Source organism: Chiloscyllium plagiosum, unplaced genomic scaffold, assembly GCF_037043375.1.
Source record: "Chiloscyllium plagiosum isolate Xiang-an unplaced genomic scaffold, Cpla_swu_hap1 HiC_scaffold_48, whole genome shotgun sequence".
Taxonomy (NCBI): domain Eukaryota; kingdom Metazoa; phylum Chordata; class Chondrichthyes; order Orectolobiformes; family Hemiscylliidae; genus Chiloscyllium; species Chiloscyllium plagiosum.
In genome coordinates this window covers 25,634,959-25,654,327 of record NW_028270186.1, presented here as the reverse complement: position 1 = coordinate 25,654,327, position 19,369 = coordinate 25,634,959, and the positions used below count along the sequence as shown (strand labels likewise).

The 19,369-nt window shown below is 43.9% G+C and overlaps 1 long non-coding RNA gene across 1 annotated transcript in view; it reads right to left on the bottom strand.

The window, feature by feature from the left end:
- Positions 1 to 13,679, bottom strand: part of LOC148135760 (uncharacterized) — a 34,308-nt gene extending 20,629 nt beyond the window's left edge. The window contains exons 1-3 of the long non-coding RNA XR_015754879.1: positions 13,596 to 13,679; positions 11,417 to 11,515; positions 10,369 to 10,451 (exon numbers count right to left, since the gene is read on the bottom strand). This is a non-coding gene — a long non-coding RNA (uncharacterized LOC148135760). The remainder of the gene's footprint in view (positions 1 to 10,368; positions 10,452 to 11,416; positions 11,516 to 13,595) is intronic.
- Between the last annotated feature and the right edge of the window lie 5,690 nt (positions 13,680 to 19,369).

Genomic DNA, 19,369 nt, shown 5'->3' with positions numbered 1-19,369 from the left:
TTCCCCTCACCTCCATCCAAGACACCAAAGGATCCTTCCACATTCAGCAGAGATAGTTCTTACATTCAAACACCTCACCTATTGAGTCCTTTGCTCTCGATGTGGTCTCCTCTACAGTGGGGAGACAGGACGCCAACTTGCGGAATATTTCAGGGAACATTTCTGGAACACATGTACCAACCAACCCCACTGCCCTGTGGTCGACATATTCAACGGACCCTCCCACTCCGCCAAGGACATGCAGGTTCGGGGCTGCCTCTATCGCCAAATCAAGCCACCCAAAGCTTGGAGGAATAACACCTCATCGTCCGCCTTGGGACCCTTCAACCACACAGCATCAATGTTTCCTCATCTCCCCTCACCCCACCTTATCCTAGCTCCAACCCTCCAACTCGGCACTGGCCTCTTGAACTGACCCACCTGTCCATCTTCCTTCCCCATTATCCACTCCACCCTCTCACCATTACCTCTGCATCTACCTATTGCATTCCTAGCTCCCTTCCCCCCCCCCCCAGCCCTACGCACCCCCTCCTATTTATCTCTCAGCATTCTTTCCCACACCGCACATTCCTGATGAAGGGCATATACCTAAAATGTCGATTCTCCAGCTACTTGGATGCTGCCTGACCTGCTGTGTGTTTCCAGTGCCACATGTTAATGAAGCTGGAAGAACAAAACCTCATCACCCACTCGGGGACCCTTCAGCCCTTTGGCCTCAATATCAAATTCAACAATTTTAGATCCTGAACTCTCCCACGTCCTAGCATCCTAGCCCCCTACCCCACACACCAGGCCTTGTTATTACATAGCCTGCTATTACACACTGTGATTAGCCACTAACAGTCCCCATAAACAGCTATTCACCCTTCCCCAGCCAGATCGATATACACTCCTTTGTCCAATTTCTCCTCTCTCTCTCTTTGGACTCTATTCCCAATCACTTACTTTTTAGCCTATACCTTCTGCATATAAACCAACATTTTTTCCCTCAGTCACATCAGTTCTGAGGAAGGTTCATAGGTTCAGAAATGTTAACTCTGATTTGTCTTCACAGATGCTGCCAGACCTGCTGAGCTTTTCCAGCACTTTCTGGTTGTTGTTTATCATTTCCATCATCCACAATTTTTTCTGGTTTTTATTTAGCGGGAGCTTGTAATTCATGTCAAGCAGCCTACACCGTGTGTTTATAAACCGCCCCAGTACCCACAAACTCCATTTTTCTCCCAGTCTATGCCACTCCCATCACACTCTCTGAGCCCCCCCTCACAGTGACACTGCGCCTGCACAGCTCATGGTCACATGTTGGCCTGCTGGCCACACCCTCTCCTATTGGTCTGCAGCTGCTGTCAATCACCTGGGCCCCATTGTGTCATGTTGGTGGGATCCTCCCATAAGTGTTGGAGGCTAAAGGGTGACCTCATTGAGTTTTATAAAACCATGAGGGGCATGAATGGGATAAATAGACAGGTCCAGAACGAGAGGGCATAGGTTTAAGTTGACAGGGAAAATATTTAAAAGGGACCTAAGGGGCAACTTCTGTCAATCAGAGGATGCTACATGCATGGAATTTTCAGTCAGGACAAGTGGTGGAGCCTGGTACAATTACACCATTTGAAACGCATCTGAATCGGTATATGAATAGGAAGGGTATAGAGGGATATATGCCAAGTGCTGGCAAATAGGACTTGATTAGGTTAAGACATCTGGTCAGCATGGACGAGTTTGACCGAAGGGTCTGTTTCTGTGCAGTACATCTCTATGGCTCGATGACTCTGCCCTGGGATGAGCTTCATCATTCACAGTGAATGGGGCATTATCACAGAGTATAAGGGCTGGGGGCTATTCAGCCCATTTGAGCTGTACTTTCTCCCTCTGCAGATGCTGCAAATCTGTCCCAACTCCCCTCCCATCTGTCCATAGCCCTCCAAATCTTTCCTTAAAAAGTTGAATTCCACATTTGTTTTGACAGTAACTGTTGAATCTGCATTCAGCCGTTGTTCAAACTGTTCCAGATGCTCAGAACTGACTCAGTAAAATAATCTTCTCATTTTTACCTTGCATTATTTGCCAGTTACATGAATGCAGTTACTAAAAATTGTGACAAACTTTCTACTTTCCCTCTCTGTCAACTAAATATCCTGGAGACAAATCTGCTCCTGGTCGAAATCACGACAAGGGGAGGTTGAATAGGCTGGGGCTGTTTTCCCGGGAGTGTCGGAGGCTGAGGGGTGACCTCACAGAGGTACATAAAATCATGAGCGGCATGGATAGGATAAATAAGATAAATAGACAAAGTCTCCTCCCTGGAGTGGGGGCTTCCAGAACTAGAGGGCATAGGTTTAGGGTGGGAGGGGAAAGATATAAAAGAGACCTGAGGGGCAACGTTTACACGCAGAGGGTGGTACGTGTATGGAATGAGTTTCCAGAGGAAGTGGTGGAGGCTAGTACAATTGCAACATTTAAAAGGCATCTAGATACGTATATGAATAGGAAAGATTTGGAGGGATATGGGCCGGGTGCTGGAAGGTGGTATAGATTGGACTGGAATATCTGGTTGGCATGGATGGGTTGGACCGAAGGGTCTGTTTCTGTGCTGTATGTCTCTGTGATGAATGACCTTTCAGCCATTTTTTTAAAAATCCAAATAGCTAGTTCTCCCCGTATTCTATGATGTTGAACTTGCTAACCAGTCTGTTGTTATGTGGAACATTGTGTCTTCCTGAAGTCCAAGTTAACGATGTCCATGCACAAAGCCATGCTGATTCTCCCCAATTATTTGCCTTTCCAATTACATGCAAATCCTGTCCCTTAGAATCCCTTCCAACAACTTGCCTGCCACTGACTTCAGGCTCACCGGTCTATAGTTCCCTGGCTTTTCCTTACCACCTTTCTCAAATAATGGCACACATCTTCCAGCAACTCACCTGTGGTTATTGATGACACAAATATCTCAGGGAGGGGCCCAACAATCACTTCCCTAGCTTCCCACAAATTTCTGGGATACATCTGATCAGGTCCCAGGGATTTATCCACCTTTATCCATTTTAAGACATTCAGAGTATCCTCCTCTGTAACATGGACACTTGCCAAGTTATCACTATTTATTTGTGCAAATTCTCTAGCTTCCATATCGTTTTTCAGTAAAAAACCAATGTGTAATATTCATATAGAATCTTTCCAACCTCCTGCGGTTCCATAGTCAGTCTTGTTGATCTTTGAGGATCCCTATTCTCTGCCTGGTCACTCTTTGTCCTTAGTGTATTTCTAGAATCTCTTTGGATTCTCCTTAAACCTATTTCCCAAAGCCATCGCTTGTCCCCTTTTTGCCCTCCTGGTTTCCCTCAAGTATTCTCCTACTGTCTCTATACTCCTCCAGGGATCCACTAAAACCCAGCTGTCTGTACCTGCCATATCCCTCCTTCATTTTCTTGACCAGAGCCTCAATTTCTCTCGACAGGCAGCATTCTCTACGCCTCCCAGCCTTGCCCTTAACAGGAACATACTGTCTGTGTACTCTCATTGTCTCATTTTTACAGGTCTATGGAGGCAATAGCAGATATGGACAGAGAATCAATCATTCTCAGTAAAGAGGAAGTGTTGGGAAAGGTAACAGCCCAAAGGTAAAAGGGGTGCCTGGCCGTGATGGAATGCATCCCAGGGGCTAAAAGAGATGGCCGGGAAAATAGCAAATGTGTTCATGATAATTCGCGAAAATTTGCTGGACTCTGGGACGTATCTGACAGATTGGAAAGCTGCAAATGTGATGCCACTATTTAAAAAAAAACACCCATTAGTTTAACTTCTGTAGTGGGGAAAATGCTTGAACCTGTCAAGGAAGTAGTAGCGAGTTATCTGGGCAGAAACTATCCCATTGAGCAGACACAGCATGGATTCATGAAAGGCAGCTCATGTTTAACACATTTACTTGAACTATTTGAGGACATCACAAATGCGTTGGACAAGGGGGACCCGGTGGATGTGGTGTATCTGGATTTCCAGAAAATAATCGACAAGTTGCCACATGAAAGGCTGCTGTATAAGATAAAGGCTGCATGGCGTTACAGGTAATGTATTAGCATGGATATAGGATGGGTTAACCAACAAAAAGTAAAGAATGGGGATAAACGGGTGTTTGGATTAGTGTTGGCACTACAACTGTTTACAATTTACACAAATGTTTTGGAGTTGAGGACCAAGTGTACGGTGTCAGAGTTCAGATTTGATAGAAAGATGAGGTAGAGCAATGTGTGCAGAGGCCACCGTAAGTCTGCACAGGGATACAGATAGGTTGAGTCAGTGGGTAAGGATCTGGCAGATGGAGGACAATGTTGGGAAATGTGGGGTCATCCATTTGGTCGAACTCACAGCAAACTGGATGATGAAATGGTGAAAACTTGCAGCATGCTGCTGTGCAGAGGGAGCTGTGTGTCCTTCTGCATGAATCACAGGAAGTTGGTTTGCAGGTGCAGCAGGTAATTAAGGCAGTGAACGGAATATTGTGCTTCCTTGCTCGAGGGATGGTTATGCTGCAGCTGTACAGGCCACACCTGGAGTACTGTGTACAGGTTTGATCTCCTTACTTCAGCAAAGATGTACTAGCACAGGAGGGGGTGCAGAGGAGGGTCACTAGTTTGGGCCTGGAGTTGAGAGGGTTGGTGTATGTGGAGAGATTGAGAAAACTGGTTCTATACTCATTGTAATTTAGAAGAATGGGAGGTTGGATGGGGTAAAAAAACAAAATTATGAAGGGAGTAAGTAAGATAGAAGCAGGGAGTTTATTTTCACCAGGGATGGGTGAAACTAGAGAACATAGCGTCAAAATAAGGTGGAGCAGATTTAGGACTGAGTTTAGGAGTAACTTCTTCAGTTAAAGGGTTGTGAATCTGTGGAATTCCCTGCTGAGTGAAGCAGTTGAGCTATCAACTTTATTTGTCTTTAAGGCAAAAGGTAGATTTGTGAACAGGAAAGGAATTAAGGGTTATGGTGAGAGAGCAGGAATGTGGAGCTGAGGCCATGAAAAGATCAACCCTGACCTTATTGAATGGCAGAGCAGGTTTGAGGGGTCAGATGAAAGTTTTTGCCTTGTGCCATCAAAATTGACCTTTGAAAAGTTAAGTTTCGAAATTGGATAATCTGGTCTATTATTTTCTGTAACTATTTTAAAACTAGTAGAATTATCAGAGAATCCCAGAATCCCAACAGTGTGGAATGAGACCATTCGGCCCATCACATCGATACTGACGCTCAGAGCCTCCTAACCTCCCCCTGTAACGTTGCATTTTCCAGGGCCACCCAACCTACACATCCCTGAACACTACGGGCAATTCAGCCTGGATAATCCAATCTACCCTGCACATCTTTGGACAGTGGGAGGAAACCAGAGAACCCGGATGAAATCCACGCAGACAACCCCAATAAGGTGATCATCCCTTTCTTATTTCCCAGTTCCACCCAAATAACTTCACTGGGCGGACTCCCATGAATATCCTCCCTAAGCACAAACATAATGCTATCCCTAATCAAAAACGCTACTCTCCCTCCTCTCTTGGCCCTGTTTCTATTCTTCCTATAGCATCTATACTCTGAAACATTAAGCTGCCAGTCCTATCCATCCCTGAGCCACGTTTCTGTAATACCCATGATATCCCAGTGCCATGTTCAAAACCATGCCCTAAGCCCATCTGCCTTCCCTGTCAGGCCTCTTGCACTGAAATAAATGCAGTGTAACTGCTCAGTCTGACCTCATTCTCTGCTTTGCCCTTGCCTGCCTTGACTATTTGACCTCAGAACTGTACCAGCCTCAGACATACCTCTTTTCTCACTATCTATTTGCAATCACACTAACTCCCTCACTGGTTTAATGCCTCCTGAGTAGCATTAACAAATCTCCCTGCCTCGATATTAGACACCTTCCAAATCAGGTACAATCCATCCTTCTTATGCAGGTCAACTCTACTCCAGAGGAGATCACAATGATGCAAAAACGTGAATCCTTTTTCCACTGCACCAGCTCCTTAGCCACTCATTGAGCACCTCCTCCTCCTCTGTAATATGGACATTTTTCAAGATGTCACCATTTATTTCCCCACATTTTATATCTCCCATGTACTTCTTCACAGTAAACACTAATGCAAAGTACTTGTTTCCCTATCTCGCCCATCGCCTGAAGCCCCACACAAAGACTGCCTTGCTGATCTCTATTTTCTCCTAGTTAGCCTTTTGTTCTTAATGTATTTATAAAAGCCCTTTGGATTATCCTTAACCCTATTCGCCAAAGCTATCTCACGTCCCCTTTTTGCCTCCTGATTTCCCTCTTAATTATACTCCTACTGCCTTTATACTTGAAAATTTTTTGGATTGGAATAAATGCTAAATATTACATCTTGATAAAACAAACCAGGGTAGGACTTACACTCAATAAAAGTAGGACCTTGAGTAGTGATATGGGAACGAAGAGACAGAGGGCTTCACGTCTTGGAAGTTTGTGTTACATGTAGACAGGGTGGTTAAGGTGCTTAGCACACTTACCTTCATTGTTCAGACCTTTGAGTACAGGAGTTGGGACGTTATGTTGAGAACGTACAGGATGTTGGAGAGGCCTCTTCTGGAATACTCTGTCCAGTTCTGGTTGTGCTTTTATAGGAAGGATATTATTAAATCGGAGCAGGTTCAGAAGAGATTTACCAGCATGTTGCCATGAATGGAGGGATTGTGTTCTAAGGAGAGGCTGGATAGGCTGGGAAATTTTTCCACTGCAGTGCACGAGGTTGAGGGGTGACCTTATTAGAGGTTTATAAAATCAGAAAGAGCGTAGATAAGGTGAATAGCCGGGGGAGAGGGGGATTCAAAACTCGGGTGCATTCATTTTGAGAAGAAATGAGAAAGGTTTGAGAAAAGACATTAGGGTTTTAAAAAAAAAATTATACGTGTGGAATGAATTTCCAGAGGAAGTGGTAGCTGTGAATACAATTACAATATTTAAAATACATTCAGATAAGTACATAAATAGGAAATATTTGGATGGATGTGGACCAAGCGGAGGCAGGTACAATTAGTTCAGTTTGGAATTATGGTTGGCATGGACTGGTTGGACCACAGGGCCTGTTTCCTTGCTGTATAACATTATGACTCTAATCCTCACTAACTCTAAATTCCTCCATCCTCAACTCTCCTGATCACTGTCACCTCATCCAGCCTCACAACTCTTCCTTATTTATATAATTCCTCACCAGCCACAGAACGCTCCCTATCTCATGTCCTCCAGTTTCTCAAATCTCTGCGATATGTGCCTTTCTTTAGTTCCAGCCTTGAGGATGCCCTCATTCACTCCGATTGGTTGGAAGACAAACTGGTACGGCCTGGTCCTCCAGTACTGCCCTCTGCCTCCTATTGGCCCTAGCTGACATCAATCATCGGGGCCCATTGTGAGGCGAGTGGTGGGATCCTCCCTCTCTCTGCCCTGGGATGAGCTTTAATATTCACAGTCAATGGGGCAGTATCACAGAGCACAGGGTCTGGGGCTATTCAGCCCATTGGGGCTGTACTCTCTCCCTCTGGATATTCTACAAATCTGTCCCAATTCCCTTCCCATTTGCCCATAACCCCCCAAATCTTCCCTTAAAAAGTAAAATTCCAAGTCTGTTTATGAATAACTGCTGAGTCTGTGTCCAGCTGCAATTCAGACTGTTCCAGGTACTCAGAACTTACTGAATAAAATAACATTCACATATTCACATTATTTGCCAATTACCTGAAAATAGTTACTAAAATTGTGACATTGTTAACAATTCCCCTGTCTCTGCAGATTAGATATCCTAGAAACAAATTTGCACCTGGTTAAAATCACTGCTTAACCTTCTCGGCTCCAAGGACAATTATCTGTGCTTCTGCTAGCTCTCCACAAAAGAGGAACACATCTTATTTTCATTTATTAGTGTCATAGAGATGTACAGCACAGAAACAGACCTTTGGTCCAATTTGTCCATGCCAACTAGGAATCCTCAACAAATGGAGCCCCATTTGCCAGCTATAGGTCTGTATCATTGGAAACTCTTCCTATTCATGTACCCAATCGGATGTCTTTCAAATGTTGTAATTGTATCAGCCTCCACTACTTCATCTGGCAGCTCATTCCACACATACACCACACACAGCTTGAAAACTTTGCCCCTTAGATCCGTTTTTAATCTTTGCCCTCTCAACGTAAGCCCATGTGATCTTATCTTGAACCCACCTAACCTGGGGGAGAAAGACACCGGCTGCTCACCTTATTCATGCCCTTCATGATTTTATAAATCTCCATGAAGTCACCTCTCAGTCTTTGACTCTCCAGGGAAATTAACCCTGGCCTATTCAGCCTCTCCCTGTAGCCCAAATCCTCCAACCCTAACAAAGTCTTTGTTAATCTTGTCTGAACTCTTTCAAGATTCACAACATCCTTTCCAGAACAGGGAATTTCGAACTGAAAACATAATTCCTGAAATGGCTTAATCAATGTCCTGTCCAATCACAATTTGACGTCCCAGCTTTTGTACTCAGTGCATTGACCAATAAATATAAGCATACCAAACCCCACCTTCACTAGTCTTCCTACCTGCGACTCTCCTTTCAAGGAACAATGAACCTGCACTCCATGGTCTCTATGTTCAGCAACATTCCCAAGGACTTTACCATTAAGTGTACAAGTCCTGCTCTGATTTGCCTTTCCAAAATCCAACAGCTTACATTTGTCTAAATTGAACCCAGTCTGCCATTCCTCGCTCCAATGGCCCATCTGGTCAAGATACTGTTGCATTCTGAACTAACCTTCTTCATTGTCCACGACACCTCCAATTTTGGTGTCTTCTGTAAACCCACTGACCATATCTCATATTCACATCCAAGTCATTTATTTCAGGACCCAATATCCATTCTGCAGGACAATGTTGCTCACAGGCCTCCAGTCTGCAAAGCAACCCTCCATCACCACCCTCTGCCTCCTCCCTTCAAGCCAGTTTTGTATCCAAATGGCTAGTTCTCCCGCCATTTCATGTTGTTATCTAACCTTGCTAACCAGTCTGCTTTGTGGAACATCGTTCAGTGTCCATATAGATAACGTCCACAGTCTGCCTTCATCAATCATCTTTGTCACATCTTCAAAAAAACTCAATCAAGTTAGAGAGAGAGAATTTCCCACACACAAAGCCATGTTAACTATCCCTAATCAATCCTTGTCTTTCCAAATACATGTAAATCCTGTCCCTCAGAATCCCTTCCAACAACTTACCTACCACTGACGTTAGGCTGACTGTTCTCTTGTTCCCTAGCCTTTCCTTACCACCTTTTTTAAATAATGGCACCCAACTTCCAGCACCTCACCTGTCACAAACAATGATATAAATACCTCAGGGAGGGGCACTGCCATCACCTTCCTAGCTTTCCACAAATTTCTGGGATACACCTGATCAGGTCCCAGGGATTTATCAACCTTACTACTGTTTAAGACATCCAGTACTTCCCCCTCTGTAATATGGACACTTTTCAAGTTATCACTATTTATTTCTCCAAACTCTCTAGAATAGAATAGCATAGTATTTCTCCCACCTCCTGTTGTTCCATAAATGGCCTTGTTGATCTTTAAGGGGTCCTATTCTCTGTCCGGTTATTATTTTATCCTTAATGTATTTGTAGAATCTCTTTGGATTCTCCTTAAACTATTTCCTAGAGATATTTCAAGTCCCCGTTTTGCTCTCCTGATTACCCTCGAGTATATTCCTGTAAAAACGTGATTCTGTCCTCCCAATTACTCCGCCACTGCCATATCTGCTCCCAGAAGAAGCAATTCCACTCCAGGACATCCCAGAAAGGTTTCCTCTTTCAAGGACCGGATTTCCCTCCCACTTGATCAACAATGCACTCCAACGCATATCCTCCACTTCCTGTACCTCCGCCTTCCCCCCACCCCTCCAACCACAATAAGAATATAATCCCCCGGTCCTCACCTGCCACCTACTAATCACCATTAACCTCTGCTATGTCCGCTACCTACAGTCAGACCCCACCACCAGGGATATATCTCCCTCCCCAGCCCTTTCTGTCTTCCACAGAGACCATGGGATCTTTGGTGATGATGTGCTGCCCGACGGATACCTCAGTCACTCACCCTGCCAAATGGCCTAGTGAGATTATCACTAGATGGATAATCCAGACACCCAGAAAACGTTCTGGGACCCAAGGTTTGGATCCCGTCACGGCAGAGAGTGGAATGTGAATTCAATAAAAATTTGGAATTAAGAATCTATTAAAGACCATGAATCCATTGTTGATTACTGCGAAAAAAAACCATTAGATTAGCTAATATCCTTCAGGGAAGGAATCTGCCATCCTTACCTGGTTTGGCCTACATATGACTCCAGACCCACAGCAATGTGACCCTTTACTGCCCTTTGAGCCCAGCCAGTGACACCCTCATCCTGTGAATGAATAACAAAGAAGGTCAAGTCTTGTACACAACCATACTATTCTTACAGAGAAGTCATCTCTTAGTAAATTTGCTTCTCAACTCCCTGCTGACTATTGGAGAGTGGGGGGGGGGGGGGGGTGGGGGGTCAATAGTACCATCCCAATAAGGAGATCATCCCTTTCTTATTTCTCAGTTCCACCTGTATCACCTGCCTGGATGTACTCACAGGAATACCCTCTTGAAGCCCAGCTGTAATGTTATCCCTAATCAAAATTACCTCTCCCCCTGCTCTGTTACCCCCTTTCTATCTTTGCTATAGCATCTATAAACTGGAACATTAAGCTGCTGGTCCTATCCATCATTAAGTCATGCCTCTGTGTTTGCTATAATATCCCAGTGCGATATTCAAAACCATACCCTGAGCTCCTCTACCCGACCTATCGGGCCTCCCGCATTGAAATAAATGCAGTGTAACTGCTCATTCTGTGCCTTGCCTTTGCCTGCCTTGACTGTTTGACGTCTGAACTGGACCAGCGTCAGACTTAGCTCTTCCTCACTCTCTCTCTGGGTTTACCCATATTCCTTCACTGGTTTAATGCCTCCTGAATAGCACTAGCAACTGTTCCCTTCCAGTGCCAGTACAATCCATCCTTCTGATGGAGGTCAATTCTACCCCACAAGAGATTCCAATGATCCAATAATGTGAACTCTTCTATTCCTATGTCATTGATACCAATAAACAACAGCCTCCCCTCAAAATGGTTATTCTCCCCTTTAAGAATATTCAGCTCCCTCTCTGAGACATCCTTATACAAAAATTACACATTCGAATAATAAACCTTACACTCATCAGGTCATCATAAAAGGATTACATGACACATTAAAGGTTTGGGGAGACCTTTTGCGAGAATGCGATGATTCAAAGGAGAATTTTTAAGCAGCAAATGGGATTGATCTGGAACACAATACTCACACACACAATGCGAATATCCAGGTCTGATATACTGAGTAATTCAATTAGAGTTTGGCAGAATATTTACTAAGATTACCATCTGAATGTCCACCTGTAATATCCTGTAATACAAGTTTATAAAATCTGTCACTACCAGTTCAAGTTAGAAACCCACACCATTCCCTCCTTGTGGCCCAGGATGACTGTACATATTACCCTTGAGGACATCAGCAGTCAACTCAGGGGGAAATCTGTGGGTTTCTAGGAGATTCCAACTTGAGATCTCATGTGACTGAGCACACCAGTTCTTTGACACGTTGGAGAAAATGACCCAAGCGTCAGTGAGATATGGGGAACAAGAATTACTTTCTTTTCTTTCATTCCGTGCTGCCGCTCTGCCTCATCAATAAGACATGGGTGTGAAAGGCTAATGCCTAACGATGGGCAAGTTGTTTCCACTCTGACCAATGGGTAGGAAGATCCTCCCAATCACTCCAAAGCGTATCCCTAAAAAGATAGCAACTCTGTCTGCTTCCCACTGCCCAGTGCTCCCAGTATATGTTTGGAAGAATGGGAAGGGGGGATATCTCCTAGAAAAGGCATAACTGTAAAGGTCTAAGAGGATTATGAAAAGAGAGAGATGCTCAGGAGAAGGGGGCAACAAGTTGCCAGATGGGGTGTAACTTGGGAAAATGGGAAGTTGCTCATTTTGGAGGAGATAATAAAAGAACAAAGTACTATTTAAATGGTGGAAACTGTAGAAAGCTGCACCACAAAGGGACCAGGGGTAATTGTTCAGGAAACACAGAAAGCTACCACACAGTTACAACAGGGAATGAGGAAGGGGAATGGAACGTTTTGTTTCAAAGGTTCTCTGTACTAGAGTTTGGAGTATATACCTGAGAGTACCGTGTGGAAGTGCTGGTGAGACCACCATAACTGCAGTAATGAGGGCAGTTTTGGTCCCTTTAGATCAGGAAATGTGTCACTTTATTGGAGGCATTTCAGGGAAGATTCAATGAGATGATCCCTGGTTTGGAGGGATTATCTTTTAAATAAAGGCTGAAAAGGTTGGGACTCTACTCACTGGAGTTTGGAGAAAGAGAGGTGATCTCATTGAGACAGATGGGATTCTTAAGGGGTTTAACAGGATAAATACTGAGAGGATGTGTCTGAGGGTAAATACTGAGAGGGGAGTCTAAAACCAGATTCTGAGTCACAGAATCAAGGGTTCCGTTTTGGATTCAAGTTTAAGGCGACACAGACGCAGGGTTTCAGTAGCAATGGAGCTGGGGTGAGGTGAAGAAAAGCAACGTTTAAGAGATTGGAATTCCTGCTGTTGTGATTGTGTGGAAGTCTGATCAGAAGGTCACCTTGGGGTCAGATATAACAGCAATATTGTGAAGAGTGTCGTTCTGCCTCAGAGAATTCCCAGTGGGAGGGAGGGGCTCAGCAGAAAGGTAAAGGTAAGGCAATGGGTTTAACCGTGACAATGTTTCATTGGAGGAAATTGCAGCTAATCGAGTAGTGGGAATGTGATAAGCAGTTTGATAACTGAGTAACAGTGGAGTAATGGAGAGGGATGATGGGGAGGGAGAGCTGAGTATTGTCAGTGTACATGTGAAACCTAACAGTGTTTTTGGATGATATCACCTCCTGGCACTATGTACGTGAGATAGAGGAGAGACCAAGGATAGATCGTTGAGGGACACAAAATGCAAGGAATTCAGAAAGGAAATGGAGAGTGGAGATTTTCCAACAACGGTGAGGTCAAATATTAGTTTTTCACAGAATAGGAGAGAAGGACATAACCAGAAAAGACCAACAGACAGAACAAGGAACAATATCTATGAATTGGCGAGAGCGAGTGATGAGGCGGCAGTGGAGGAAAGAGAGTTGGAAAGTGAGTTTAGTGAGATTAGAGTAAAGGGTCAAGGTGAACTCTGATAAGGCTTTACAAGAGACTGGAGAAAGATGTAGGTTTAGGATAAAAACCAGGAACACCACGTGAGGCAGTTTGGCTCGGTGGGCTAGTGGGAGGGAGAGAAGCAGCAGATCGGATTATCTCAGTCTTAGTGTCAGAGAAACTCCATGTGCTCTTCACTCGTTGTTAGAGGGGAGGATGGAGGAGACAGGATGATGGACAGTGTTTTACAAAGAAACAAAACCTGGGTAAGTGATATTTAAAATGAGTGAACAAACCTGATGTATTTAGCTTTTATCCAGAATATTAAAAAAAACGACTGAAGTCCTGGTTCGAATCCCATCTTGGAAGATGGTGGAATCTGAATTCAAGAAAAAAAATCAACGTATTAGGAATCTCCTGATCTCCATGAAACCATTGTCAATGGCGAAAAAAATCCTGCCAACCTGACAGTGGCCCAGCCAGCTACTCACTGTACTAATCACTCCAAAGTCTCAACATAGGAATGAAACTGGATGGACCAGTTGGCAACTAACAAGGCACCAGAAATTACAACCACAGAATCAGCCCTCTCAATGCTGCAACGTCCTCCTCACAAACATATGGTTTTTGGTGCCAAAATGTGGAGAGCTGTCTCACAAACCAATCAAGGAAGAGCCTGACATACTCATATTCACAGAATCATCCCTTACAAACAATGACCAGACACCACCATCACCATCCCTAGATCGAGAGAGTGGTGCTGGCAAAGCACAACAGTCAGACAGCATCCAAGGAGCAGGAGAATCGACGTTTCGAGCCTAAGCCCTTCATCAGCCTGACCTGCTGTGCTTTTCCAGCACCAGACTCTTGACTCTGATCTCCAGCATCTGCAGTCTTCACTTTCTCCTGAAATCTCCTGGATATGTCCTGTCCCACCAGCAGGACAGACCAGGCAGAGGTGGTGGCACAGTAGCGTACAGACAGGGAGGATTTGCCCTGGGAGTATACAGCATTGGCTCCGGAGACCAGGAAGTCTCATGGCTCCTGCTGATGACCACGTACCGTTCTCCCTTGGCTGATGGATCAGTTCTCCTTCATGTTGAACACCATTTGGAGGAAGCACTGAGGAAGTAAAATGGTGTCAAACGTACTCCGGATACAGGATTTCAATGTCCACAATCGAGACTAGTTCTGCAACAGAATTACTGACTGAGCTGGTCAGGTCCTAAAGGATATAGCTGCTCAACTGAATCTGCAGCAGGTGGTGAGGGAACCAACAAGAGTGTAAAACATATTTGATCTCATTGTTATGAATTGAGCAGCGGCAGATACATCTGTCCATGACAGTATCAGTAAGAGCGACCATCATACATTCCTTTCGGAGACAAAGTCTTGCCTTAAAGTTGAGAAAAACCTCCATCGTGTTGAGTGACATTATCACAGTTTTAAATGGGACAGACTTCGAAGAGATGTAGGATCTCAAACTGGGTATCTCCGAGGCACTGTGGGACATCAACAGCAGCAGAACTGTACTCCAGCGCAATCTGTAATCTCATGGTTTTGTAAATCCTGCTCTCACCCATCACAATGGGCAGGAAAGGAGGGCATGCCATGAGCAGCACCAGGCAGACCTAAAAATGAAGTGCCAACCTGGTGAAGCTATCAAACAGAATTACCTGCATATCAAACAGCATCAGCAGCAAGCAACAGAGCTAAGTGATCCAACATCCATAGGAACAGATCAGAGCTCTGCAGTTCTGCCACACCCAGTTGTGAACGGTGATGGACAATTAAACAACTCACTGGAGGAAGCATCACAGAAATCCCCACCCTTACTGATGGAGGGGCCTCACACATCCATGCACCAGATAAGATGACAGCATTTGCAGCAATCTGCAGCCGGAAGTGCAAAGTGGGATGATCCATCTCAGCCTTCTCCAGTGGTTTCCAACATCACAGATGTGAGTTTTAAGCCAGTTCGATTCAGTTTGAATAACATCAAGGAATGGTTAAGTAGTGCAAAGGCTACAGGCCCTGCCAACATTCTGGCAATAATACTGATGGCTTGTGCTCCAGAACTTGCCACCCACCAAGTCACGTACCGCCCCAGCACTGGCATCTACCGAGAATGTAGAACATTGCCCAGGGATGTTCAACACAAAAATACAGGGCAATCCAACCGAGGCAATTTCCCTCTATCAGTCCACACTCGATCAGCAGTAAAGTGATGGAAAATGTCATCAACAGGGCTACCAAGCAGCAGCTGCTCAGCAACAGCCAGCTAAGCGACACTCATTTTAGGCTCCACCATGGCAGCTCGGGTCCCGATTGTGGTACCGCCCTGATTCACAACCTGACGACCAACTGAATTCCAGAGGTGAGGTGAGTGTGATAACTCAGTCCCACGCCAAGACCACTATTTCTTGCTGATTCCACTCTTGTCTCATACTTTCATTTTCCAAACACACTCAGGGCCAGCTTCCCTCATTCAACCTCCCTGTAATCTCAAGAAAGTCTAAATCTCTGCTTATTAATTCATCAAAAAGGCTCCTAATTATAATCAACAGCATACAGCCATAGGGATGTACATGAAGGAAACAGACCTTTCGGTCCAACCCGTCCATGTCGACCAGATATCCCAACCCAATCTAGTCTCACCTGCCAGCACCTGGCCCATATCCCTCAATTTAAAATTCTCACACTTGATTTAATTCCTGGCTGTGATAATTCCTAGCTCCCTGCACCACACACACTTTGAGACCTCGACAATCCTTTTTCTTCGAGACTCCCAACCATTTGTTAATGCATTACTTCACCTGTGTGGCTGTTTCTGCAGTTGCTGAAGCAGCATGGTCTTAAATTCGCAGCCATTTCCTCACAGGTCTGCTTTCCACCTTTAAGATAGCCCTCAAAACCTGCTTTTTGGCAATGCTTTTGGTCACCTGACCTAATATCTCCATCTCTCGCCATATGTTTAAAGTTGTCAATAGTATTTTTGTGAAATTATAAGCATGATAATAAAAATACAAACTGTTGTTGATTTGGACATTATTTTCAAATCATCACTGTTGCTGAATGAATAACCTATAATGCCACTTATCCAACCACACTGTGAGAGCACCTTCACCACACAAACTGCAGCTGTACAAGAAAGTCAAACATCACCCTCTCCACAAGCAACAGGGCTTTGGCATTAATCACTGGTATCTGTGGAAGGAGAAACACAGTTGATGTTTCATGGAGTGCAAAATTGATTACAGGGAATGAAAATGGTGCAGAATTTGATAGTCAGAAATGAAAGGAAAATACACTTGCTTGTTGGAAAAAAGAATTGTTGACTGTCAAAAATATTCAAGAAAAAAGTATTCTGATAATCGAGCACCACATGGTCAGGGGCTGGGCCACAATGAAAAACTCATTTACAAAGGGTCTAAAAAAGTAATAATACAGTAGTAAACAGACCAAAATACACCCATGGTTCGAGACTGAGGAAGCTAGATATTGACAAAGTGGTGATGAGGGAGCCCAGAGGAGAATCAGAGCTGTATGGGCTGCTATGATCACAATGACGCTATACTGGACAAAGGCTGCACATGCGCCTGGCTGCACCTTGCCCCCTACAAAGATGGCGACCGCGCACGTGTCCCGAATAAAGATGGCGGCGCTCACTCAGGCCTGCAGCTATGCTGAGGCAATTCCCCATTTACTGCAAACACGGGACTGGGACGTTCAAATTTGTGTTTTCCGACGTGAACAATTTGTTTGTAAAACCTCTCCGCTCATAGCAACACAGTTTTTCTCCCATTTCCCTGTTTACTTCTTTCCTTACCGTATCCTTTCTCTCCATAACTTCCCGAGCATTCATTACAGCGACTGTGCGCCGCGCGCGAGGGTGATCACATGGTTTAGTTTAGCTCCGCCCTTCATTCACGTTGATTGGTTGGAGGACCAACGTCCCGCTAGGTCCTCCAGCTACGCCCGCCATCCATTCATTGGTCCGGTGCTGACATCAATCACCCGGAGTCCCTTTGTTGGCGAGAACATGCGCAATGCGTCCTGCTTTAGCTGATATGTTGGGTCATGTAATGGGAGAGTTTGCTGAGGGTAAGAATTCCCTTTGTGTGAGCTCTGCAGTAGATTTCCTTTATTCATGGAGGGAATTGCCTTCCTACTCATGACTGAATAGCTGTGATTGATGAATCAATGCCATCTGAATCAGTACATAAACACCACTTTTTCACAACATCTGAGATCTTTAGCACATTGTATCACGCTCTTCTTTGGAAACAAAAAAAACATGAAACGGAGACTCAAGGAATCGGAGCAGGAGTTGGGCATTCATTCCCTTCAGCTTGTTCCCACATTCTACCAGATCATGGCTGGGCCAACCCAGACCTCAACACCTCTTTTATGCTTGATCCGCATAGCCCTCAACTACTCAATATTTTAAAAATCCATCTGCCCTCTTAAAATAATTTGAGATAGAATAGCAGATTCCCTACTGTGTAGAAACAGGCCCTTCAGCCCAACAAGCCAGAACAACCCTCCAAAGAGTAACCCAACCTTTCCCCTCCCACATTTAACTTTCACAATTGTTTGGGTGAGAAAATTCTACCCATTCACTGAGAGAAAAAATTCTTTACTTTTTCTAAAATGAATGTTCCCTTAGTAATGTCCCCTGGTTTGAGACTTCACTGGTGCTCGAAGATCTAGTCAACATCTATTCTGTCAAGCTCCTCAGAATCTTGTTTCCATAAGATCACCCCTGCTTATCAATTCTTGATAAGTCAACCCTTTCGTCCTCGAAGCACCTAAGTGAATCTTTTTTGAATGGTTTCCGATGTTAGTTTATCCTTTATTAAATATGGGAGCTAACATTGTATACAATACTGCAAGTGAGGACTCACCAACAGCCAGTGTGGTTAACCAATCCTCAATCCATGCTAATACATTACGCCGATACCATGAGCTCCTAAATTGTGCAATTAACTTTTATGTAGCACCTTATCATTTGCATTTTTAAAATCCAAATACAGAACATCATTGGATTGCCCTTTATCAGCCCTTCTTGTTATCTCCTCAATGAACTGTTGCAAATTTGTCAAATATAGTTTCTCTTTCACAAAATCCAGTCTATCATGTTTAATGATAAGCTTTCCTAAATGTCCTGCAATTTCTTACTTTAATATTCGACTCTGTAGATTCTTTCAGTAGATTTGCTAAGGATAATTCCCCTCTCTTAAATCCATGCGGACTCTGTACAATCTTGTCACTGTTCAGTAAGAAACTTGACTGTACTCCAATGTAATTAGTAAATGTATCTGTATTTATTTTTAAAAATAGATTACTTATCAATGCTGGACCCATGCAATATCAATAAATTAGTGACTCTGAATTTGGGTTATAATGTTTTTTTCTGTTAATTCCTTTTCGTACTGTGTTATGCAGACAGCACCAAGTGAACACTCTTAATTGTGAGTAACTTTGAAAATAATATAATTGAAAAATGACATCCCAAAATGCTGCCTCATTATTGTGCAAGGAGGATTTTGCATTCAATAGTTTGCAGATAAAATTGAACAGATGTTTGCAGCAATTTGGCCAGACTGCAGGTTACTCCAAAGTGATAATTCTGCTCTCAAATTCTTACTTGACACTGCCCAAGGCGATACTGATGGGACTTCACTTTGCCATTCTTGTTCACCAGCTTTATTTCCAGGTTTAATTGTATAATCATTCTAGAGCTTGTAATTTTAGACAACTTCTCTTTTAGGTACATATGTAAATATCATCCTGAAATGTTGCACTGAATGGTACCAAATTTGAAATTAGTCTCTAATCTGATAGTAACGTGCTTTGACCCTTCTACGTATGTATTGGCATAAGTTTATGCCAGTTATTTTTCTGAAGCCTGTGATTCCTGATAAAGGGCTTATGCTCGAACCATCAACTCTCCTGCTTCTCGGATGCTGCCTGACTTGCTGTGCTTTTCCAGCATGACACTTTTCGATTCTGATGTCCAGCTTCTTTGGTCGTCACTTTCTCCTTTGAGTAGATTAAACCAAGAATA